Source organism: Triticum dicoccoides, chromosome 4B (assembly GCF_002162155.2).
Source record: "Triticum dicoccoides isolate Atlit2015 ecotype Zavitan chromosome 4B, WEW_v2.0, whole genome shotgun sequence".
NCBI lineage: Eukaryota > Viridiplantae > Streptophyta > Magnoliopsida > Poales > Poaceae > Triticum > Triticum dicoccoides.
This window is the reverse complement of record NC_041387.1, coordinates 482742220-482768819: the sequence shown is the minus strand read 5'-3', so window position 1 is coordinate 482768819 and position 26600 is coordinate 482742220.

Below are 26600 nucleotides of genomic sequence, written 5' to 3'. Positions count from 1 at the left end.
CTAGACTTATTAGATGGGTTCTCTTGCTCCAAGAATTTGATTCGCATATTATTGATAGAAAGGGAGCTGAAAACCCCATTGCAGACAACTTGTCTAGGTTAGAGAATGTTCTTGATGACCCACTACCTATTGATGATAGCTTTCCTGATGAACAATTAGCGGTCATTAATGCTTCTCGTACTGCTCCATGGTATGCTAATTATGCTAATTACATTGTTGCTAAATTTATACCACCTAGTTTCACATACTAGCAAAAGAAAAAGTTCTTTTATGATTTAAGACATTACTTCTGGGATGACCCGCACCTTTATAAAGGAGTAGATGGTGTTATTAGACGTTGTGTACCTGAGCATGAACAGGAACAGATCCTACGCAAGTGTCACTCTGAATCATATGGAGGACACCACGCTGGAGATAGAACTGCACATAAGGTATTGCAATCCGGTTTTTATTGGCCTACTCTCTTCAAAGATGCTCATAATTTTGTCTTGTCTTGTGATGAATCTCAAAGACTTGGTAATATTAGTAGACGTCAAGAAATGCCTATGAACTATTCTCTTATTATTGAACCATTTTATGTTTGGGGCTTTGATTATATGGGACCTTTTCCCACCTCTAATGGTTACACACATATTTTAGTTGCTGTTGATTACGTTACTAAGTGGGTAGAAGCTATTCCAACTAGTAGTGTTGATCATAACACCTCTATTAAGATGCTTAAAGAAGTTATTTTTCGAGGTTTGGAGTCCCTAGATATCTTATGACTGATGGTGGTTCACATTTTATTCATGGTGCTTTTCGTAAGATGCTTGCTAAGTACGATGTTAATCATAGAATTGCATCTCCTTATCACCCGCAGTCTAGTGGTCAAGTAGAGTTGAGCAATAGAGAGCTCAAATTAATTTTGCAAAAGACTGTGAATAGATCTAGAAAGAACTGGTCCAAAAAACTTGATGATGCATTATGGGCCTATAGAACTGCATATAAAAATCCTATGGGTATGTCTCTGTATAAGATGGTTTATGGAAAAGCATTTCACTTACCTCTTGAACTTGAACATAAAGCATATTGGGCTATTAAAGAGCTCAACTATGACTTCAAACTTGCCGGTGAGAAGAGGTTATTTGATATTAGCTCACTTGATGAATGGAGAACCCAAGCCTACGAGAATGCCAAACTGTTCAAAGAAAAAGTTAAAAGATGGCATGACAAAAGGATACAAAAGCGTGAGTTTAACGTAGGTGATTATGTGTTACTATTCAACTCTCGTTTAAGATTTTTTGCAGGAAAACTTCTCTCTAAATGGGAAGGTCCTTATGTTATCGAGGAGGTCTATCGTTCCGGTGCCATAAAAATCAACAATTTCGAAGGCACAAGTCCGAGGGTGGTGAACGGTCAAAGAATCAAACATTATATCTCAGGTAATCCTATCAATGTTGAAACTAATATTATTGAGACCGTAACCTTGGAGGAATACATAAGGGACACTTTCCAGAACGTTTCAGACTCCGAAAAGGAATAGGTATGTGGTACCATAAGTAAACCGACTCCAAAACAGTTCTAATGGCAATTTTCCTCCGTTTTGGAATATTTAAGAATTTTGGGAAGCAACGGAAGGACACGAGGCCCCCACGAGGGTGGAGGGCGCGCCCCTGTCTCGTGAGCACCTCGTGTGCCTCCCCGACTCTGTATTCTTGCATGTTACGTATTTTGGTCGGTAAAAATTCATTATATAATCTCCCGAAGGTTTTGACCACCATATCACGTAAAATTCCGTTGTTTTCGTTTCGAGCTGTTTCTGTCGCAGATTTAGAGCAATATGTGGTCCCAGGATTCGGAAGGGGAAAGCTATGTGGCTGATTATCTTGCAGACCCTAAGGTCTACGAGGACTTGGAGCATGGTGGCTGGACCACGAAAGAAGAGGAAGACTATGAGCCTAAGGGAAAGGAGGAGACGAGTTCAGACGAAGACGAAGCCCCATTACCTCAACCTGGGGACATGCATGTGGAGTTTAAAAAGTCAAGCCTCCCTGATAGATCAAAGAAGTCAAAGATCGAGTTTATCCCTTTTCGTCTCTTGCAGGAAAATAAACAGGAACTATGCAAAAGAATATTAAGTCTTGATAAAGAGATCGATGATCTAAAGGAGCAGAATATTATCCTCAAGCGTAAATTGAGGAACAAGCCTACATCATCAACAACACCTGCTTCACCACCTCCGAGGACATAATTACATGGGTATGTGCACTCCCCTTGGTAACTGCCAAGCTTGGGGGAGGTGCCCCGGTATTGTATCAACATCACACTCCTATCTTTACCGTTTTATTTAGTTCAATCCTTTTAGTAATGTCTTGATCTAGTAGATTGAAGTTTTGGTATGAATTAGTTTTGAGTTTTGCTTTGTGATCTCTTTATGTAATCGAGTCCATGAGCTATCTATAATAAAGATTAGTGTTGAGTCAAGGGCTTTGCTATCTTGCGATGATCTTGAGGAAGTAGAAAGAATAAAAGAGTTCATATTGATTTTATGTATAGTAATGACTTCACATATAAAGAGTATGAGGCTTAAAAGTTGTTGAGAGTTGACGAACATAGTTTTGGTCATCGTTGCAATTAATAGAAAGTAATAAGGAAGGAGAGGTTTTCACTTATAAATATACTATCTTGGACATCTTTTGTGATTGTGAGCACTCATTAAGTATGACATGCTAAAAGAGTTGATGTTGGACAAGGAATACAATGTAATGGTTTATGTTTTCTCACATCTCAGTTAAAATATATTGTCATCGATCTTCCCAACATGTTGAGCTTGCCTTTCCCCCTCATGCTAACCAAAATTCCTTGCACCAAGTAGAGATACTACTTGTGCTTCCAAATATCCTTAAACCCAGTTTTACCATGAGAGTCCACCATACATACCTATGGATTGAGTAAGATCCTTCAAGTAAGTGGTCATGTTGCAAGCAATAAAAATTGCTCTTTCAATATGTATGACTTATTAGTGCGGAGAAAATAAGCTTTATGCGATCGTGTGATATGGAAGTAATAAAAGCGACGGACTGCATAATAAAGGTTCGTATCACAAGTGGCAATATAAAGTGACGTTCTTTTGCATTAGGATTTTGTGCATCCAACCCTAAAAGCACATGACAACCTCTACTTCCCTCTTCAAAGGGCCTATCTTTTACTTTATGTCTTTTACTTTATGCAAGAGTCAAGGTGATCTTCACCTTTCCCTTTTTCATTTTATCCTTTGGCAAGCACCTCGTGTTGGGAAGATCCTGATATATATATCCAATTGGATGTAAGTTAGCATGAATTATTATTGTTGACATCACCCAAAGGTGAATACGTTGGGAGGCAACACAATAAGCCCCTATCTTTCTCAGTGTCCGATTAAAACTCCATAACCATAAGTATTGCACGAGTGTTAGCAATTGTAGAGGACTATATGATAGTTGAGTATGTGGACTTGCTGAAAAGCTCTATTCTTAACTCTTTCTGATGTTATGATAAATTGCAATTGCTTCAATGACTGAGATTATAGTTTGTTAGTTCCCAATGAAGTTTATGAACCATACTTGACAATGTGAACCGATCGTTACTTGAGCATAAGAAATCATATGACAAAATCTATATATGTTGCTATTATAAGAATGATCATGATGCCCTCATGTCCGTATTTTATTTTTATCGACACCTCTATCTCTAAACATGTGGACATATTTTTCGATTTCGGCTTCCGCTTGAGGACAAGCGAGGTCTAAGCTTGGGGGAGTTGATACGTCCATTTTGCATCATGCTTTTATATCAATATTTATTGCAATATGGGCTGTTATTACACATTATGTCTCAATACTTATGGCTATTCTTTCTTATTTTACAAGGTTCACCATGAAGAGGGGGAATGCCGGCTCCAAAAATCTGGCTCGAAAAGGAGCAAATATTGGAAACCTATTCTGTACAGCTCCAAAAATCCTGAAACTCCACGGAAGTCACTTTTGGAATTAATAAGAATTATTGAGCGAAGAAAACACCAGAGGGGGCCCACACCCTGGCCAGGAGGGTGGGGGCGCGCCCACCCCTCCTGGGCGCGCCCCCTGTCTTCTGGGTCCCCTGGTGGCCCTCCGGTGCTCATCTTCTACTATATGAAGGCTTTTACCCTGAAAAAAAATCATAAGAAAGCTTATGGGATGAAACTCTGCCGGCACGAGGCGGAACCTTGGCAGAACCAATCTAGGGCTCCGGCGGAGCTGTTCTACCGGGGAAACTTCCCTCCGAGAGGGGGAAATCATCATCATCGTCATCACCAACGATCCTCTCATCGGGAGGGGGTCAATCTCAATCAACATCTTCACCAGCACCATCTCCTCTCAAAACCCTAGTTCATCTCTTGTATCCAATCTTGTATCAAAACCACAAATTGGTACCTGTGGGTTGCTAGTAGTGTTGATTACTCCTTGTAGTTGATGCTAATTGGTTTACTTGGTGGAAGATCATATGTTCAGATCCTTAATGCATATCAATACTCCTCTGATTATGAACATGAATATGCTTTGTGAGTAGTTATGTTTGTTCCTGAGGACATGGGTGAAGTCTTGCTATTAGTAAGCATGTGAATTTTGTATTCGTTCGATATTTTTATGAGATGTATGTTGTCTCTACTCTAGTGGTGTTATGTGAACGTTGACTACATGACACTTCACCATTATTTGGGCCTAGAGGAAGGCATTGGGAAGTAATAAGTAGATGATGGGTTGCTAGAGTGACAGAAGCTTAAACCCTAGTTTCATTGCTTCATAAGGGGCCGATTTGGATCCCTTAGTTTCATGCTATGGTTAGGTTTACCTTAATACTTATTTTGTAGTTGCGGATGCTTGCAATAGGGGTTAATCATAAGTGGGATACTTGTCCAAGTAAGGGCAATACCCAAGCACCGGTCCACCCACATATGAAATTATCAAAGTACCGAACACGAATCATATGAGCGTGATGAAAACTAGCTTGATGATAATTCCCATGTGTCCTCGGGAGCGCTTTTCTCATTATAAGAAATTTTCCAGGCTTGTCCTTTGCTACAAAAAGGATTGGGACACCTTGCTGCACTTTATTTACTTTCACTGCTTGTTACCCGTTACAAATTATCTTATCACAAAACTATCTGTTACCTACAATTTCAGTGCTTGCAGAGAATACCTTACTGAAAACCACTTGTCATTTCCTTCTGCTCCTCGTTGGGTTCGACACTCTTACTTACCGAAAGGACTACGATAGATCCCCTATACTTGTGGGTCATCAGTCGGCAACGATACAGGTGTGCGGTCCCACCTCCTAGTCGACGTCATGGTCCTTTCCCCCTTTCTTGTCTCTAATCCTGTCTGTATATGTATACTTCAGTTTGTTCCTAGGCATGTTCTCTTTGATTTTTTTGTTCGGAGATTAGTTTTTCGTATGGATGAAATCGCATAATCTATTTAAGATCCGGATTAGTTGGTTCATAGGGCCTCAGAATATTGAACCTTTGTAGATTGTTGAAATTGATCAGGCAAATTTTAATATGACCCCTCTTACCCCCTCTTTTCACATGAGAGGTAAGAATACATAATAGATCTGAGCCGTTAATTTCAATAAATAGTGAGTCTGATTAACTATTATCTTCTTACCTCCCATGTGAAAAAAGGAGGTAAAAGGTAGCATGTTAAAATTGCTCGATTGATCAAGCCCATGGCAAATTTAGGATAAAATGTTCATGAAAATGCCCCCATGGCTAAGCATTGCCACTTAGGCATATGGAAAGTTCTGATTGAGACCAAGGCATTTTTGTGTTAGACATTGAATTTTATCTTAGTCGCATGGCAATTTTGTAGATGTTTTCCCACCATCTTACAAAATTTCAATGCTACATGGCATGACAATTGTGTAAATTGTGCCCTTATCACTCACACATTATTTGTATTCCCAAGTTCTGCATGCTTGGAAAATCTACATTCACAAGGATAGCCAAGAATTGATCTATGGGCAAGTTTTGCCATGGAAAAAGTGTTATTAGCTACCAAGCGACCAACAAAAATTTGCAATTAACAATAAGAAAAAGTGTTCTTAGCCTTTGCCATGTCACCAATATAGCTTTTGACATATCTCCAATTCAACTCTTGCCATTCCACAAAACACATTTTCCCACATGGAAAAGTAGTTAAATTTTCTCCCATGACAAATTGACTTTATGTCCCATGGAAAATTCACTTTATGGCCCATGTCAAGCTTCTTTTTGTTAGAAATGTCAAAATAAATTCAGTTTATAGACGGATGATGGCGGTTTTCTTTTTATTTAGGACAATTACAAACTTTTCATATAAATTGCAGTACTTTTTGTATAATTTGTGCCACTAATTATGCATGGTATTGAAAGTTCCCATGGTAAATTAATACTTTTTCCTTTTCTATTTTCACATTACATGGTTGTTGACAATTTTATGAAGATAACGTAAAATACACAAGGCAACTTATTAGTACTTTGGTATATGGGTCATGGCAAATGTAGGGATAAAACACAAGTACAATTTTAATAACACATGGCATTTTTGTTTGATGACACATTTTGGAATTTTGGTTTGATGACCCATGGCAATTTTTAGGACATGCCCATGGCCAAAATGTAAGTACAATTGCCATGTCCCATCAACATTGTTTTCTAGGGAACATAACCCTATATTTGCCATATGTAAAAGAACAAATTCCCCCCTATTTTTTCCATATGCAAAATTAAATTGTTGGATAATTCACATGGCAGCATAAAAGCAATTTTGCTAAGGTAAAAATGTTTATGGCAAATTTCTAGTAGCTGACTATGGCAACTTTAGTAATTGACCATGGAAATATTGTTATTATATACCTTGGCAAGTTTAGTTTATGGACCAAAACAAGTTAGTAATTGACTATGGAAAATTTAGTTTATAGCTGGTGGCAAATTTAGTTTTATGTACCATGGAAACCATATTTATTCTTCCCATGATAATATTCACTTTTTCCGAACCATGGAAATTTGTTCAATGCTTTATTTTTTATCATCATGGAAATTGGTTTGTATGTAGCATGGTGATTTTACATCATTTTTGCCATCATGACAAAAATGACACTAATTTTTTCATCATTGCAAATGTTCACACACATTTTTTTATTTAATGTCATTTTTTCCTAAACCATGACGGCAAGCATCACTTATGCATCATGACAAATTTACACCACTTTTTTGGCCACCGTGGAAAACTTAAAGATTTTTTGGCCATTAATGCGTGTTTTTAGGATCATGGTAAATTTCCTTGTTTGTGCAACATGGCAAAATTACTATTGTTGTCCGGCCATGGAAAATTTAGGTTAGTTTATGGGCATAGAAAATTTACTTTTATGCATCATGCCATTTTTAGTGTACGGACCATGGCAAATTTCTGTGACCACAACAATTTAATTTTGGACCCAATTTCAAAATTTAATGAAAACCACAACAAATTTATTTTTTCTAGCACGATAAGTTTTTTGGTTGGACCATGGCTATTTTTATATTTTTTCATAAACTAGTTTTCCCATATGAATTTATAGATTTTTGTGACATTTCTATTCGTAAAGTTTTTTTCCTCAATTTTTAGTTGGGTTTTTTGCATTTTGTTTGTGTTTAGTACCTAAATGGGCATGTTTCCTTTTTGTTGCTCGTGCTAACAAGCCCACGATGGTGTCCTTTTTAGGATTTTTGTGGCATTTTGATGAGTGAGAAGTTTCTAGAAGGGTTCGCGATGGGAGGACTCCCAGCATGAACATGATCGTTCGATCATCCCCTTGCCATGGGGAACAGTTTGTTCGATCTCACGTCAGCACAATTTTGACGTTTGATCCATATTAGGGTCCTTTTGCAGAACATAGGGATTTAAGTCATTAACATCACGCATACAGTTATTCAGATACAACTGAGTAATTTCATTTGGCCCCGATCATAACTACACTAAGATACACATGTTGTGATGTCCCTGAATCATCGAAATGGTATATTGTCGGTCCTATTGAAGTAGGATCTTTATCCCCCCTATAATAGTTGCATTAGGTGATCAATCGGCTCCATGTTGCATGATCACCTGAGCCGCCACTTCAGAGTCCGTCTCTACAATGAAAGGTTTTCAGTTCCATTCCCGAGGAAGGGCTATGCCTTTCATGATTGCAAATAGCTCGACTTTGGCGGGACTATTGTACGTGTGCGGGTAAGAGAGCCTCCTTCGTCCTAGAAGACCATGCTACCCCACCCCTCGCGGTGCAAAGCTTCGGTGTTGCAAGCTCCATCGATGTTGAGCTTGTTCCAACCCTCCCTCGGTTTGACCCAGCGGTCCAGTGGCCATCCACAAGTGGATGCCACGTCTCACTTCTCCTTGCTACCTACTCCATTCATGCATGTGATGATCATCTTACCTCGCTCAATTTCTTCAGTAGGATGTTGCCACAGGCACCAAAGGGAGCTAGCGTAACAACATAGGAATCGTTTGGAAGCTTTCGTTGGAGTGGATTCATGTGGTGTGTGATTTCCTTTTTGACACGCCAAATTTTCCATAGAGTCATCAACAATGGTAGGTGCCCTTGTTCACTACTGTTGTTCGGAAGATGGAGCAGCCAGTCGGCCTCAATGTCCATCGCCTCCTCGACACTTTCCATATGGAATTCTTCATTCACGGTGTGCCATAGCAGCTGGACTGCTAGAGGACATCTACATAATGCACAGAATGTGTCCTCTCATTCTATACCACAAAGAAAATAAACATCATATTTCTCAAGCTTCTGGCTAGCTTTATTTTTCATTGTGGCCAAGAAATTCGGTGTGAGATTCCATTCAAAGACGCATACCATTGGGGGAGCAGGCACCACACTATCTTCCAGATGACACAGTTGATGTCTAGTCCCTTGCTCGTATTGCGCAACCTGCTGACTAAGCCTTGGCAACAATTTTATAGATCACATTGCAAAGGCTTATTGGTTGAAAGTTAATTAACTTTACTGGGTTATTAACCTTTGGCATGAGCATAATGATCGTCTCATTGACATTTGGCAACATGCACCCATCTGAAAAAGGCCATAACTGCTGCAATGGTATCTTCTTTGACCACTAGCTAGTTCCCCTGAAAAAGGCGTGCCAAAAAATGGTCCTTACACGAACTCTTTAACCACCCAATTTGGAATAAACTATCGTGGATTCCCTTGTCAGAAAATGATGCATAACTTTTCATCCATGTCATCAGTCCCACAAGTTTCCAATATGCTCAGGAATGATTCAGGTTGTAGGGCAACATCACAAATACACAAAAATTGGTAATGATTAGTTACCACAGAGGACATCACATTCTGGTTATCATGGCGTACGACGGCTTCATCAACCAAGTGCTTCACCCAATTTTTTCTTGAGCACCATAGATTTATTCTGGAAGAACTCTGTGTTTCGGTTTCCTGCACATAGCCAATCAATCCTCGATCTTTGCAGCCACAAAAGTTCGTCGCGGTAAAGGAGCTTGTTCATTGAATTAGTGACACGCTTGACTCCCTCTCTATCTGAATTCATATTAAGAAGTTCCTCATGCTCGGTTCTGGATTGTTTTAGTTGTTTAACCACACTACCAAGTTTTTCATTGCTCCAAATGTGTAATTCAGACATGAGGGATCTGATATGTCTCAAACATGTCTATACTTTTTATTGTTACATGCTATGTTCATATCACTTTGCCATAGTTTTGGCACCTATTTTACATTTTTGGGATAACCTGTTAACTCAGTGTCAATTGAAAGGACAATTTCCTCCCTAGGTGTTTTTGTGTTGATGACAACGCAATTTACGGACAAGTCGTGTGCTTGAGCTACGCAAGCATGTTCAAATGGCACAAGTTAGTTTGGTTCCCCTCTGAAAGGAAAAGATTGAAGATGGTGTTTTTGACGCCTTTATTTTTTTGGTCATAGGAAACCCGTATTATTAAGAGGGAGTTCGCGTTGCAAGGTACGGGTAGAATTAAAGCACGTACACAAAACTTATATTGCACGCACATCATCTTCCCAATAGTTTCGAGGAGAGAACCCATGTCCAACTTAGTGCTAAAATTATGCACCCAGTAGTACCTCTATGCACAACAGTATTGCCACTCCCCTTAGGGGGTTGTACTAATAGATGACCCATTGTGCCAATTGGCACAGAGACCAATTGTAGCCCGAAAGTTAAGCCAATTATTTGAAGGTTTCTTCCTCAACTGTCTACAAATTGTTATGTTCATATTGTATGAACTATTCAAAACTTAAAATGGAAGCTAAATAACTACTTGAAGAGACTAGCTGCAGCCATTGGCGCAAAGACTAGCTCCAGTCAAAAAGCGAAGCAAGTAATAAAATCAAAATTTATGTGAACTATTTGAAAGATGTTTCTTGCGGATGGTGTACAAGTCATTACAATTGTATTATGTTACCAACGACAAACAACAATGATCGTTCCCCATGTCCTTCTTTAGTCGACCAGGGCAACCTGACAGCCGGGTAGAAAGACTGACCACACCCCCATAGTACATGACCTGAACTATAGGAACTGAGGACTCCCGCTCGGAGAAACTGATGGAGCTCGGGGACATCCATGCAGACCACATAGTCCAAATACTAGGCAGACATCCGAAAGCATGACATCCACCCAAGAAGACGCGATGGCAAGAGGGTGTGGCACAACCCGACATCCACCTGTCATAAACAAAAAAGTCCGATAGGATGCGATCGACGCGCAGCTGAATCGGGCCCACGTGCATGCCCGCCATTGGTGGAAAGACCAATTGCAACCTCGAAGGTAAGTGAACTATGTGAAGCATAAAATGGATGTTAAATGAACTGTTTGAAGGGACAAACTACAACCATCGGCGCATAAACCAAGAAGTTAAGCAATGATGTCTGCTAGAACTACGTCGGTATTTCCCCAAAGAGGAAGGGATGATGCAGTATAGCTACGGTAGTTATTTCTCTCAGTGATGAGATAGAGGTTATTGAACCAGTAGGAGAACCTCCTATGCCACGTAAACAGCACCTGCACACAAATAAAAATACTCACAACCCGACGTGTTAAAGGGGTTGTCAATCCCTTTCGGGTACGGCACCTCAAGATTGGCAAATAACGTGAGGTAAAAGTGGTAGATAGGATAAATAGATCGCGGAACAAATAAATTGCAGCAAGGTATTTTTGTATTTTTGGTTTATTAGATCTGAAAATAAATGCAAAGGAAAATATATCGCAAAGGCAAATATGATGAAAAGAGACCCGGGGGTCGTAGGTTTCACTAGTGGCTTCTCTCGAGAAAAATAGCAAACGGTGGGAGAACAATTACTGTTGGGCAATTGATAGGACTTTAAATAATCATGACGATATCCATGCAATGATCATTGTATAGGCATCACGTCCAAGATTAGTAGACCGACTCCTGCATGCATCTACTACTATTACTCCAAACATCAACCACTATCCAGCATGCATCTAGTGTATTAAGTTCATGGAGAAACGGAGTAATGCAATAAGAACGAGGACATGATGTAGACAATATCTATTTATGTAGAAATAGATCCCATCTTGTTATCCTTAATAGCAATGATACATACATGTCGTTTCCCCTTCTGTCACTAGGATCAAGCACCATAAGATCGAACTCATCACAAAGCACCTCTTCCCGTTGCAAGATAAATAGATCAAGTTGGCCAAACAAAACCCAAATATCAAAGAAGAAATACGAGACTATAAGCAATCATGCATATAAGAGATCAAAGAAGACTCAAATAACTTTCATGGATAAAAACAGAAATCTGATCATTAACTCAAAGTTCATCGGATCCCAACAAACACACCGCAAAAAGGCTTACATCATATGGATCTCCAAGAGACCATTGTATTGATAATCAAGAGAGAGAGAGAGGAAGTCGTCTAGCTACTAACTACGGACCTGTAGGTCTACAAAGAACTACTCATGCATCACCGGAGAGGTACCAATGGAAGTGGTGAACCCCTCCGTGATGGTGTCTAGATTGGATCTGGTGTTTCTGGACTCTGCGGCAGCTGGAATTGATTTTCGTCGACTCCCCTAGGGTTTCTGGAATATTTAGGTATTTATAGAGCAAAGAAGTGGTTCAGGGGGCACCCGAGGTGGGCACAACCCACCTGGGTGCGCCTGGGCCTGGTGGGTGCAGGCCTCCTCGAGGCACCCCCCCAGGTGCAGCCCTGGCCCACTAGATGTCTTCTGGCCCAAAAAAATCCTCAAAAAGTTTCGTTGCGTTTGGACTCAGTTTGGTATTGATTTCCTGCAATGTAAAAAACATGCAGAAAACAGCAACTGGCACTGGGTACTATGTCAATAGGTTAGTACCAAAAAACTATATAAAATGATTGGAAAATATCCAAGAATGATAATGTAACAGCATGGAACAATCAAAAATTATAGATACGTTGGAGACGTATCAGCATCCCCAAGCTTAATTCCTGCTCGTCCTCGAGTAGGTAAATGATAAAAACAGAATTTTTGATGTGGAATGCTGCCTAACATGTTCATCACATTTCTTTTCTTTATAGCATGGACGTATGGACTTTTATATGATTCAAAGCAATAGTATAGTTTTGACATGAAGACTTTAATACTCAAGCATACCAACAAGCAACCATGTCTTTCAAAATATCAACACTAAAGCAAGTTATCCCTAGCCCATTATGCTCAACCATTGATCCATTCATGAAACGCACTCGAATATTAGCTACACCTAATGCTCAAATACGATCATAGTACCCCTTAGTTGGTGCTTTATAAGAGAAGATGGAGACTCAAGTTCAAAATAAAAATTGCATAAGTAAAAGAAAGGCCCTTCGCGGAGGGAAGTAGGGATTTGTAGAGATGCGAGAGCTCAAAGCTTAAATTGAGAGATCAATTTTTTTGAGAGGCATACTTTTCCCACCATCGAAAATGACTTAGAGATCCCAACACTTTCCATGCTAGATACATCATAGGCGGTTCCCAAACAGAAAATAAAGTTTATTCCATTTTCCACCATTACTTTCACTTTCCATGGCTAGCCGAATCCACGGCTGCCCTCCATACCAACACTTTCCAAGGAATTTATTATTTGACAACATAAAGTGAATTCATTTTTCATTTTGGGACTGGGCATCCATAATACCTTTTGTCATACTCTCGTGCAATGACAAGTGAATAAACACTCATCGTGAGAATAAGACATCTAGAATGGCAAATATTGGTCACCCTTCACCGCCTCGCGAGCGATAGAGCACACAAAAGAGAAAATTATTTTGAAAATTAGAGATGGCACATGCAAATTTGCTTAGAACGGCATGGAAATACCGCATATAGGTAGGTATAGTGGACTCATATGGTAAAACTGGTTTAAAGGGTTTTGGATGCACAAGTAGTGATCATACTTAGTGCAAAATGAAGGCTAGCAAAAAGATTGAGAAGCGACCAACCAAAAAGCGAAAAATCTCTTACCCAAGTATTAAGCATAAGTAACACCGAATAATGCACCACATGTAGGATATAAATTTCATTGCATAACTATTGACTTTCATGCTGGCATACAGAATCACAAACCTTAACATCAATATTCTTACTAAAGCACAATTACTCATCAACATGACTCATATATCATATTGTCATATCTCAAAACCATTATTAAGAATCAAGTTTATTTTTTCCAATGATCTTCATGAAAGTTTTTGTTATATCCTCCTTGGATATCTATCACTTTGGGACTATTTTTATATGTTGCTTTTGACAAGCTCAACCAAATATAAGTGAAGAACATGAGCATCATTTTTTCTTTCTGTCAAAATAATCTAAGTGAAGCAAGAGAGAATTTCTTAAAATCTTACTAACTCCCAAATAAATCTAAGTGAAGCATGAGTGCATTTCTTCAAAAATAACAAAGCACACCGTGCTCAAAAAGATATAAGTGAAGCACTAGAGCAAATCCATGGCTCTAAAAATTTAAGTGAAGCATAGGAGCAAGCATAGCATAATTGTTGGCTTTCTCAAAAAGGTGTGTTCAGCAAGGATTCAACACTTAAGACACAAAGCAAAACAATCAAAGACTCATATCATACAAGACGCTCAGAGCAAAACTCATAATATGTGATGAATAAAAATATAGCTTCAGGTAAAATGCCGATGGTTGTTAGAAGAAAACGGGGATGCCACTCGGGGGCATCCCCAAGCTTAGTTGCTTGCTACTTCTTTGAATATTATCTTGGGGTGCCTCGGGCATCCCCAAGCTTAGCCTTTTGCTAATCCTTATTCCTTCATCCATTGTAATATCACCCAAAACTTGAAAACTTCAATCACACAAAACTCCAACAAACCTTCGTGAGATCCATTAGTATAAGAAAGCAAACCACTACTATAAGTACTGTTGCAAACCTATTCTTATTTTTTGCATTATATCTAATGTATTCCAACTTTTCTATGGCAAAAACTCATCGAACAAAACCATAGAATCATCAAAACAAGCACACAACGCAAAGAAAACAGAATCTGCAAAAACAGAACAATCTGTAGCAATCTGGATATTTCAAATACTTCTGTAACTCCAAAAATCTTGCGAAATTAGGAAAACCTGGGTAATTTGTATATTAATATTCTACAAAAAGAATCAACCCAAATCACATTTCTTCTATTTACTAAAACTATTTTCATGAGTGCATAAGTTTCTGTTTTTCAGCAAGATCAAATCAACTTTCACCCAAATCAACCCAAAGGCCTTGCTTGGCACAAACACTAAGGCCTCATTTGGTTGCAAAGTGAAAATATCCCAGGGTAGTAATCCCAGGAGGGGGACTTTCCATGGCCATGGAAATCCTCTCCCACTACCGGGGGAGATTCCCACTTGAGTTTGGAGACAAGGGGGAGGGGAGGGAGTCACGTCAGGAAGTGCTAAATTTTTTAGCAAAGAAATGTAGTATTCAAAAACCATGAAAACTAATTCCCTTTTTTCACAGAAGCATCATAACGGAAGTAAGTAAATTTCTAGTTTCCATGAAAATCTCAGGAATGACAGAACAATGGAGAATAATTCAGTAATTTCAAGGATAAACCAGGAAATATGAAACACCCATAATTAGGGAAAAAACACTTCAGTCCACATCACACACGCCGGCCATAAATAAGACAAGATCAAGGATAAATTTTGGTGCGCTAATCATAGTTTAACATTTTTATTTTTGGAGAAAAGGCATCAGCCGAGTCCGAGATGAGGCTCAAACCTAGCCTGACCTTTTGAATTAACAAAGCAATCAACTGCCAGGATTACAAGCATACGCCCTCAAGCAAAAGAAAGAACAACACAGCAGTAAGATACATAAATGATGGACAACACCAAACTACTCACACGCTACGAAAAGTGAAGATAATCAAAAGAGAATGAAGGTGAAGATGCCGAGGACCTTAGAATGCTGCACCAGGAACAATATCACACTGGCTCGGAGGAGAGAGGGGCCGACACCAGCTGGGCATATGCCCTCACCATGCATCTACGAGCCCCGGCATGGCACATCCGGTATGCCATCTTTGAAGAAGGCCACTACCTCCTCGCCTGGATCGAAGGCGCCGCACTGTCGCAAGATGGGATGCCGGAAGATGGCCTCATAGAGAGGGTTAGCACATCCCCAACAAGACGCCAGAGGCTCTCCTTGAGCAGAACATCATCGTTGCACACATCCAACACCAGATGGGGGAAGTTTCACGTTAGGCCAAGAGGGCGACACAGCCGCCGTCACCCACCACCCACAAGCGCCACCCGACCACAATGCTCACAAAAGCGGCACCTTCAAGAAGGGAACGGCACCGAAAGCACTGTCGCCGCCCAACAAAGTTGGGGCTTTCGCCCGGGAGACCTAGGGGCAGGGGAAGTGGGGGGATCAATCCATACCGATGCCTCCAAGGAGGGGAAACGACACATTTAGTTCCATTAAAAAGATGTACATATGTGACTGATCAATGCCAAAATGTGTTGTCACTGGAATAATCACTCTACTGAAACTTCCACCATCAACTTCTTTGAACATTTTCATTGGAAACCTGCAAATCAAAACAGAACAATATAATTACTATATAATATGACATTTTAAACTATATATAAGCACACATGCATGGTTCTCAATGAAATAGATGCAAACATAATAAGCCAGACTGATTTATGTTCTTATAAATAAAATATTATTCCCTCTGATTCCTAGACGACCACGACATGAAAGCCATCATTTGGCAAGAAAAGAATGTTACATTGAAACCAACTTGAAAACTGAAAGTGCATTATCTCGACTAGAGGGGGGGTGAATAGGCGATTTTTATGAATTCTTCACTGAGGAATTTGCTGGTGAGGAAATTCCTAAATGAAGAACTACTAGAAGCGGAATAAGTACTCAGAAAGGAACATAACAGAACACAAGCATAGTCATCATGATGAAATGAAGACAAGCAACGAGTACAGAAAGCGTAAGCACATGATAACAAGGGAGAAGACGGACAGACTGAAGAAATACATATGAGGAAATTGAGATAGTCTTCAGTCAATGTCTTCAAACATATATGAACAAGCACACAACAACATACATGAGTAGATGGAAGAGTTGGGGAAATAGAACCAGTAAGCTCGGTGAAGACAATGATTTGGTAGACCAGTTCCAACTGTTGTCTCAGTTGTACATCAGGTTGGAGTGGCTGAGTATTTAAACTTGAGGGCACCCAGTCCCGGACACACAGTCCTCACCGTATTCTCCTTGAGCTAAAGTCACACAGACCTCGCCCAATCACTCGTGGTAAGTCTCCAGGTGACTTCCGAACCTTCACAAACTCGATCACTCGGCAATCAACAATTCCTCTTGGATGCTCTAGACCTTCACGCCTAACCGTCTAGAAGAAGCACAGTCTTCAAAGGAAACAAGCATTGGATCCACGCAGGATCAATCTCTTCAGTGATGCTCAATCACTTGGGGTTTTGTAGGTTTGGGTTTGGGATTTCCTCACTTGATGATTTTCACTCAAAGTCCTCGGAGGATGGGTTGCTCTGAAATGACAAGTGTCAGATTCTCTCGGAGCAGCCAACCAGATAGTGGTTGTAGGGGGCGGCTATTTATAGCCGGGGAGCAGCCCAACATGATAAGACATAAATGCCCTTGTCTGATATGACTGTTAGGTGGGTAGATATTTTGGGACAGCTGACGCTTAGCACAACAATGGTCGGAATATTTGAGGTTCGAATTCCTCAGGGCTATCATGTTCCTCACTTGGTAGGCAATCCGCATTGGCAAATTCCTAACTCTTCAGTCAGAACAAATTCCTCAGAGACCAGAAGAACTTCGTCTCTGTCACTGAAGAATGTGGCTGAACTATGCGAGATTTCCAATGGCTTCACTCGAAGGGATTGGTAGGTGTAGGATTTGAGTTGAGCATCACATGGAAATTTCTCCTTAGTATTTCCGCGACCCCCTTTAACAATACGGTGTTTCCTATGACTCAAGAAAGAGAAAATGAAACTATGAAAACAAAAGTCTTCGCGCTTCATGTTCCTCGAATGAATACCAAGTCTTCAAGGTCACACCAATTTCTTCACTTTCAAAGTCTTCAGGAAGTCTTCAGAATTACAAAGTCTTCAGTCGAAGAACTTCATTTTTAGGGGTCGACTTTCTCTGTAAATATCAAACTCCTCATAGACTTATAGACCTGTGTACACTCACAAACTCATGAGTCCGTTAACCTATAAGTCTTCAATACACCAAAATCACTAAGGGGCACTAGATGCATTTACAATCTCCCCCTTTTTGGTGATTGATGAAAATATAGGTTAAGTTTTCAACGGGGATAATAATTTGAAGTGTAAAAACTGATATTGAAGAATTTGATTGCAAGATATAGAAGAACTCCCCCTGAAGGTGTGCATCGTGAGGAATTTGCTTTTGAAGCAATGCACACTTGAAGAGTATAATCATGGAGATCTCCCCCTATATCTTGGAATTCATACACACATTTGATATATAATATGAAGAATTTGAAATGCATGATGGAATATGTGACTGATGTAATTCAGCATGCGTGCATTAACATTAATGAGGAATAAGCATGCAGAAGAACACATCAAAAGTATCAAGCTACCATAGAGTTTAAGATTACAACTCAATCCAGCAAAGTCATCAGAAGAACGAGAGTTGTAACTTAGCAAAAAAAACGCCCATATATAGACCCACTTGAAGACTAACTCAAATTTCTTCCCCTTTGTCATCAAAGACCAAAAGGGTTGAAACTGAGGACTAACGCCTCTGAAGATTTTCATGATGATGGAGGAGCGCCAGCGTTGTCAGGGTCTTGAGTCGATGTAGGGCCTGCTGCAGTGTCGTCCAAATCTTCATTCTCGTCCATAGCGTGTGATGAAGAATACGAGATGGCCACCAAGGAAGGAACCTTGACCTTCTTGTATTTCTTTGGTGGAGGTGCAGACCACTCAAAGTCTTTCTTGAAGCCCATTTGCTTCATATCTTCTTCACCATATAGATGTGACAGTATAGCCCAGGTGCGATCAAACACTTCATGGAGGTAGTAGTGGTTTTTCTTCACTGCATTGTGTGTAGAAGTCATGTTGTGAAGGATAGAACCAAACTGACGCTTGACCCATTTGTGGTTTCGATAGACCTTCTGGTGAAGACTTATGAGCAATTCACGGTCAGTCATCACACGGGGAGTAGTAGCTTGATGACTTGACTTTGGAGCATCGGTAGTAGAATCATGTGTGGCAGAGTCATCATTGGTGGAATAAGATGCAGCTTTGCGGAACTGACCATCCAATGGACGTGTGCCTTCATCTATCACAGCAGGTGACTTGCCCTTATCATAAGATGAGGAAATGGTCCGCTTGAGGACTTCAATTGGGGGCAAGTAGCTGCCATGGTTGAGTGTATCAGCCTTGTAGTTTAGTGAAGTCCTTGATATGAGGAATCTCATGATCCAAGGTGCATAAGGCTTCATCTCAAATGGTGAAAGTGCAACATTCGCGAGAGTCCTGATGAAGAAATCATGGTAGTTGATAGGAATTCCATGTATGATGTTGAAGAGAAGATTCTTCATCATCCCCAATTTCTTCATCTGAAGAATCATGTCCTTTGATTGGGCTGATAGTCTTCGTAAGAATGCGGTAAATGGTTCTGGGCACATACAGCAAATCCTTCACGAGGAATTTGGTCCTGTGAATTTGTTCTGGCTTCAGCGGCTTCATGAGCACTTGCATATAGTGATCTGTAAGTTCAGTTCATCATATAGACAGCGAGTGCCTTCTGGTGGAGGACTAGTGGGCAAAGCACGAAGCAATTCAGTGGCTGGTGCCTTGTAGTGAGTGTTTTCTGTCATCCAGTCCAGCACCCAAGAGTTGACGTCAGCTGCGTTGCCTGTGATGTGCAAGGTTGCGTAGAACTGAAGAATTATCTCTTAATTCCAGTCAACAATGTCAGTGCAGAAATTCAGCAAGCCTACATCGTGAAGCAGACTGAGAACCGGTGTGAAGCATGGCATAGACTCCATGTCCATGTGTGGAATGTGCTCATGATCGAAGACTTTGTCCTTGTCAAAAAGAACTAAGGAATAGAAGTTGGCCTGGCTGGCTGTCCAGAATCGCTTCCTTCTAAGACGAGCATTGTCATAGGGGTTGAATTCCGTGAAGAATACGTGCTCACCGAAGAAATCATCAGCCTTGAATTTTGGCTTCTTGGAGAAAGGATCTTGGGCTTGGGCTGAGGAGTGTCAGTTATTTGCAGTATCACCTCAGGAATAGCAATCTCAGGTTCCTCATGCTGAGGAATTTCAGCTTCTTCTGCAGTGGCAGCCTGGGGCATCTGTTCTTCATTTACATTTTCATCAGCGCTAGTGGCTGGAATTTCCTCATTGACGGATGGGGTTGCACGAGGTTCATCAGACTCCACTCATACTTCAGTAGCGACTGGGGACTGAGGAACAGCTCAGAGAGGAGTGAACAGAGGAGAATTGGGGTGCTGACTCTCCCAGAAGTCATCATTCAGCACAGGAGTAGTAACCCAATGTCCACATCCTCATCTTCAAGTTCTTCAACACCTGCCTCTTCAGCAGTGAACTGAGGCATAGGTGAGGAAATAACTAGAGTTGAAGGGAGCTTGTCCACTTCAATTTCTTCGTCCAACTGCTCCGTGGAAGCAGCAGATGGAGTTTCTTCATTGGATTCCTCGGGAATATCATATTCTTCACCATAAGGAACAAGTTCCTTTGATGACATTGAGGAGACTGGAACGACATCAATTGGATTATCAATTGAACTTGTCAGCATCTTCATCTTCTTCGAAGCTGAAGAATTTGAAGAAGTTGATACCTTCCTCTTCTTTATCGCTGCATGTTCTGCAGCCTTGGTCTTCTTCACATCAAGAGCAGATGGAAGGATAGGAGTTGGTGTAGGCGCAGGAGGTGCATTTTCTTCAGGCACAACTGTTTCAGTTGCCCTGACTTGTTCAGTTTCCTCAGGCACATCACTATTGGATGCCCTGGCAATATCATCAGCGGCTGGAATTGAGTCATCAGCCCTGGTATTCTCACTTTCTTCAGCAGCCATGCTGACATCAGCAGTGCTGGCATGTTCCTCAGTGGGCTGAGCAAATTCTTCAGCGTGAGGAATTTCAACCTGCACCGGAGCAGTGGCAGTTGAAGTGAAAGTCTTCGTCAGATTGACGAAACGTACTTTTGCTCCCTTCTAATCAGCATAGTACCGATTGAAATCATCACTCATTTTCTTGATTTCAGCTTGTACAGAAATGAGTTCTTCAGGAGTGAGGGAGACGATATTGTCCTTAAGGTAGCGTTGTTTCTTGTACTGCGCTTTCTTCAGTCTTCGTCCTTCTTTATACTTCCATTTCTCTTCCTCGATGAAATGGGAGAGAACATGGCTTTGACCAAGAGTGAGATTCATCTCCGGCAAAGGTGTAGTGGGGTCCTTGTGCCATAGGTCAATGAAGTCCAGGATCAACTTGGGATCCAGCATTAGAGGCACATTGCTGCCTTTGGCTCTAGCGGCGTTGGCTTGCCTGCCCCTGATGATTTCAGCAAGTTCTTCATCATCAGCTTCATCGTCATCAGATGGGATTTGGAAGCCAACCTGCTTCTTGTGAGGACTTGGGCGAAGGCCTCGTCCTGCAGTGGCCTTTTTCTTTAGTAGAGACTGTCCTGTTGAGGAACTTGGTGCAGCAGTGGAGCTAGCAGATGCTCCTGAGGCAATAGAGATGCCTTGAGTCCTTTGACACGTGGCAAGATGCACAGGTGCCGAAGATTTTGTTGGAGCAGCCGAAGACTTTGTCGGAGGTGCTGAGGATTTTGGAGGAGGAGCAGATTGAGGAATTTGCTGTGAGGGCTTTGAAGATGCTGGCCGTGAGGGCATTTCTGAAGAGCTTGGCCATGAGGGCATTGACGGAGAAGCACTGGATTTGTGGGCAGGCTTCTTTGGCATAGCCTTCCTGGGCTTACTACTAGAGGCCTCAGCTGCGTGAGCAGTAGCAGCAGAATCTTCATTGAATTTCCTCACTGCCTCTTTTGCTTGCTTGGCTAGTTTGGCCTGGCGCCTAGCCCATTCAGCAGCATAGTCCTCACCACGCTTGAGGCTGGTGGGATCTACCAGTTGGCCAGGCCTCAATGGAGGTCTTGAGCATGGAGGGTTGAGCGCGAATTTCTTCATGTACTTGGGAGTAACATATCTGTACTCCCTCCATTCTCGTGCCCATCTCTGTTCAATACGCTGTATGCGCACTTTGCGCTGATTCTTGTCCTCCTTGCCAAACTTGGCCTCATCTGGAGTGCAATATCCAGCATATATATCCTCAGGGATTTCAAACGTTGTGTTGACCTCAGGCCTTTTTTCTCCCTTCTGTGGCTTCTTGCCGTCAGCCATTTTCTTCAGATGAGGATTTACAACTGAAGTTTCTGAAGATGTATGCAACTTTTCTTCGAGGAACGCTGCAAATGAGTTAAGTTGATGAGAACCTAGTGATTCAGCAGCGGACATTTTTGTACCTGTGAACAGAGTATAGTTGCGAGGAATTTAGAGAGGTCATATGCGTTCTCAGAAGATTTTCAAAAAGAATAGGTTTGAGGAATTTGACCGATGAGTCTTGAAGAATTTCACTAAGCGTTCTTTATCTTAGGTTCCAGAGTTGTACAGATTTGGAAATCCACACAATTGAGGAATCTTGAAGAAAATCATTACTTAGAGAAACGAATCAAGAACAGATAACATGTCAGGTGTTTAGTGTGTGAAGATTTGAAGAATAAACACCTTTGAAGAGTTTTTGAAAAACACATGAATCAAAGCGGGCAGTAAAAGTAACTTTTAATTACCCGAACTGAAGAACACGATGAACTGGGAAGTGTAGAAGTGAAGTTCGTCCGTTCAGATCTTCCACGCCCTAACTTGGTAGAGGAAGACGGCTACGGCGGCAGCGGAGTGAAGAAATCCGTAACCGGCGCGAGTACGACGGCGACCAGGTCGAGGCAGTGAAGCTCTTCCTCACCGGCGACGATGAAGTAGCGGTGGCGCTAGGGTTTGGGGAGGTCGAGCGGGAGAGAGAGGTCGAGCGGAGTAAAAGTGAAGTGAGGGGAAGACATGGGTATTTATAGCGGCGGTGAATAACTGTGCGCCCGAGGATTTCGGACGAACATGCCCCTGGCTCTTCTCATTCACGTGACATGTGTCACCCATGTACTGTGAGGTGGCGATCATGTATGATCGTGGGTGAATAGATAAGTATTTGTCGTCACAAGCGGAACGGTTTGAGCGGCAAAGCCGAAAATTTGGATAAGATAAGTTTTAATATTACCGTTTGCAATTTCTTCAGCTGTCAAGGACACAGTGAAGATTTTGAACGAGTTTCAAATCAGAACGCATATGAAGAATTTGTGAATAGACTGGGTTGAGTTTAGCATAGAGGGGGAAGGGTCCGATCACATTCACTTAGCGGAAAAGTCAACTTGAAGAATTAGCAATAAGTGAATGCTGTAGAGGACATAAACTCATATATATATATTCAACTGAAGACAGACCACAGAAGTAGTGAAGACATTGCAAGTTGAAGAATTTGATAACTGAGGAATTTCAAAAACGAAGAAAAACTTAAATTTGAAGATTTTCAACTTTGGTTGGTGGCGTAACCCATCGTATAAGAAAGCTGATTTCAGACACCGCGTACAATTGTCGTAGGGTTCTGATAATCAATTTCTTCACACTTAGAGGGTTAGTCATTGAATGAAGAAAAACGTTACTTTGTGTGTTGCGCATCTAAGTCATCAAGTCAGCATAAGTGTTAGGATGAGTGTCCTATTTCAGAGAACATTCGAAGATTCTAGGATATTTAGCGCACACCGCAACTTGCTAAATCTCTTCTCATCCAAGGGCTTAGAAAAAATATCGGCCAACTAATCTTCAGTTCTTGCATGGTAGATGGAGATATCGCCCTTCAACACATGATCACGAAGAAAATGATGACGAATCTGGATGTGCTTTGTCTTCGAGTGCTGAACTGGGTTGCGAGAAATCTTGATAGCACTCTCATTGTCGCAGTAGAGAGGCACATTCTTCATGTTGATGCCATAGTCCTTGAGAGTTTGCTTCATCCATAATAATTGAGCACAACATGATCCAACAGCAATGTACTCAGCTTCTGCAGTGGAGAGAGATATGCAGTTCTGTTTCTTCAAGGACCAACAGACCAAAGATTGTCCGAGGAAATGGCATGTGCCTGATGTTGACTTGCGGTCCACGCGATCGCCAGCATAGTCAGAGTTTGAATATCCAACGAGATCAAATGAAGAGCCCTTGGGATACCATAATCCAAGTGTTGGTGTGTGAGCTAGATATCGAAGAATATGCTTCACAGCCTTATGGTGTGATTCCTTCCATGTAGCTTGAAATCGGGCACACATGCAAACACTAAGCATAATATCTGGCCTAGATGCACATAAGTACAATAAAGATCCAATCATGGAGCGGTATACCTTTTGATCGAAGTCTTGACCATTTTCATCAGTGCATAGATGGCCATTTGTGGGCATTGGAATTTTGACCCCTTTGCAATCTTGCATGCCGAATTTCCTCAATACTTCTTTGAGGTATTTCTCCTGCGAAATGAATATACCATTGCGTTGTTGACGAATTTGAAGACCTAAGAAGAATTTCAACTCTCCCATCATAGACATTTGATATTCTTCACTCATCATGTAGGCAAATTCATCTCTATAACATTGGTCAGTACAGCCAAAGATAATATCATCAACATATATTTGGCACACAAACAATTCACCATCGTAGGATTTAGTAAAAATAGTTGGGTCGAGTGAACCGGGTTTGAAGCCATTCTTCACGAGGAATTTCTTCAATGTGTCATACCACGCCCGAGGGGCTTGCTTGAGGCCATACAGGGCCTTGTTGAGTCTGTATACTTTGTCGGGATTCTTTGGATCTTCAAACCTGGGGGCTGAGCAACATATACTTCTTCCTCAATCTTACCATTGAGGAATGCACTTTTCACATCCATTTGTTGTAAGATAATATTATGATGGTTAGCGTAAGCAAGTAATATGCGAATAGCCTCAAGTCTAGCAACAGGTGCACGAAATCAATTCCTTCAACCTGTGTGTAGCCTTGAGCTACAAGCCGTGCCTTATTCCTCACCACAAGGCCATTTTCGTCTTGCTTGTTGCGATAGATCCACTTTGTGCCAATGACGTTGTGCTTACGAGGATCTGGACGTTTGACCAGTTCCCAGACATTGTTGAGCTCGAACTGATGTAATTCTTCTTGCATAGCCTGAATCCATTCAGGCTCCAGAAATGCTTCATCTACCTTAGTGGGATCTACGATAGAGACAAAAGCAAAGTGCCCACAAAAGTTAGATAAATGTGAAGATTTTGAGCGAGTGAGAGGACCTGGTGCTTCAATGTCATCAATGATCTTTTCAATTTGCACTTCATTAGCGATGCGAGGATGAGTGGATTTTCTTTGAGGAATTTGATCAGCATTCCCTTCAGGAGCATTTTCTTCAGCACCATTTTCTTCAGGTGTGTCAGCTCGGTAATCATCACGATCAGGAATGAATTCTTCAGCAGATTCTTCGGTAGGGATGACATCCTCAGTAGCCTTGAACTTGATAGAATCTTCAGGTGCAAATTCATCTATCATAGAAGGTTGGTACTCTCTTTGCGAGCCATTAGTTTCATCGAATCGCACATCTACAGTTTCAACAACTTTGTGAAGAACGTTGTTGAAGACTCTGTAGGTGTGCGAGTCCTTTCCATAACCAAGCATAAAACTTTCATGTGCTTTTGGTGAGAATTTAGAAGTGTGATGAGGATCTCTAATCCAGCATTTTGCACCGAAGACTTTGAAATAACTCACATTCGGCTTTTTGTCAGTGAGGAGTTCATAAGCAGTTTTCTTGAAGAATTTGTGAAGATATACCATGTTGATGACGTGGCATGCAGTAACAATTTCCTCAATCCAAAAGTGATGAGGCATCTTGTATTCATCAAGCATAGTGCGAGCCATTTCAGCGAGGGTTCTGTTCTTGCACTCCATGATGCCATTCTGTTGAGGAGTATAAGGAGCAGATAACTCGTGAGTAATACCAAGTTCATCAAGATAGCCATCAAGACCGGAATTCTTGAACTCAGTCCCATTGTCAGTTCTGATGTGCTTGATCTTCACACCAAAGTTGGTTGAAGCCCTCGAGGAAAATCGTTTGAAGATTTCCTGCACTTCATGTTTGTAAGTGACAATATGTACCCATGTGTAACGAGAATAGTCATCAACAATAACAAAGCCATATAGAGATGCATCATTTGAAATAGCAGAATGATGATTAGGACCAAAAAGATCCATGTGAAGTAATTCAAATGGTCGAGTGGTGGTCATGATAGTCTTTGCTGGATGCTTGGCCTTTGTCATCTTTCCAGCTTCACAAGCTCTGCATAAGTGATCCTTGAGGAATTTGACATTCTCAATGCCAATGACGTGCTTCTTCTTTGCAAGCGTGTTTAGATTCCTCATGCCAGCATGACCAAGTCGTCAATGCCATAGCCAGCCTTCTGAAGCTTTTGCCAGTAAGCACACGGCTGGTTGTGGTCCTGTAGAGAAATCAACAATATACAGATCTCCTCTCCTAAAGCCTTCTAAGACTTTGGAATGGTCAGCTTCCATGATCACACCACAACGATATCTTCCAAAGATAACAACCATATTAAGATCACAAAGCATTGAGACAGACATGAGGTTGTACCCTAAGGACTTGACAAGCATGACTTTGTCCATGTGTCGATCCTTTGAGATCGCAACCTTACCTAGACCCAATACCTGACTTTTGCCTTTGTCAGCGAAGATGATATGCTTCAGATGTGACGGTGATAACGGAGCATCCATCAATAGATTCTTGTCATCCATCATGTGATTTGTACATCCACTATCGAGGACCCACTCGTTTGCTTTGGGCTGATCATCCTGCAGATGAATTAGTGCATCTT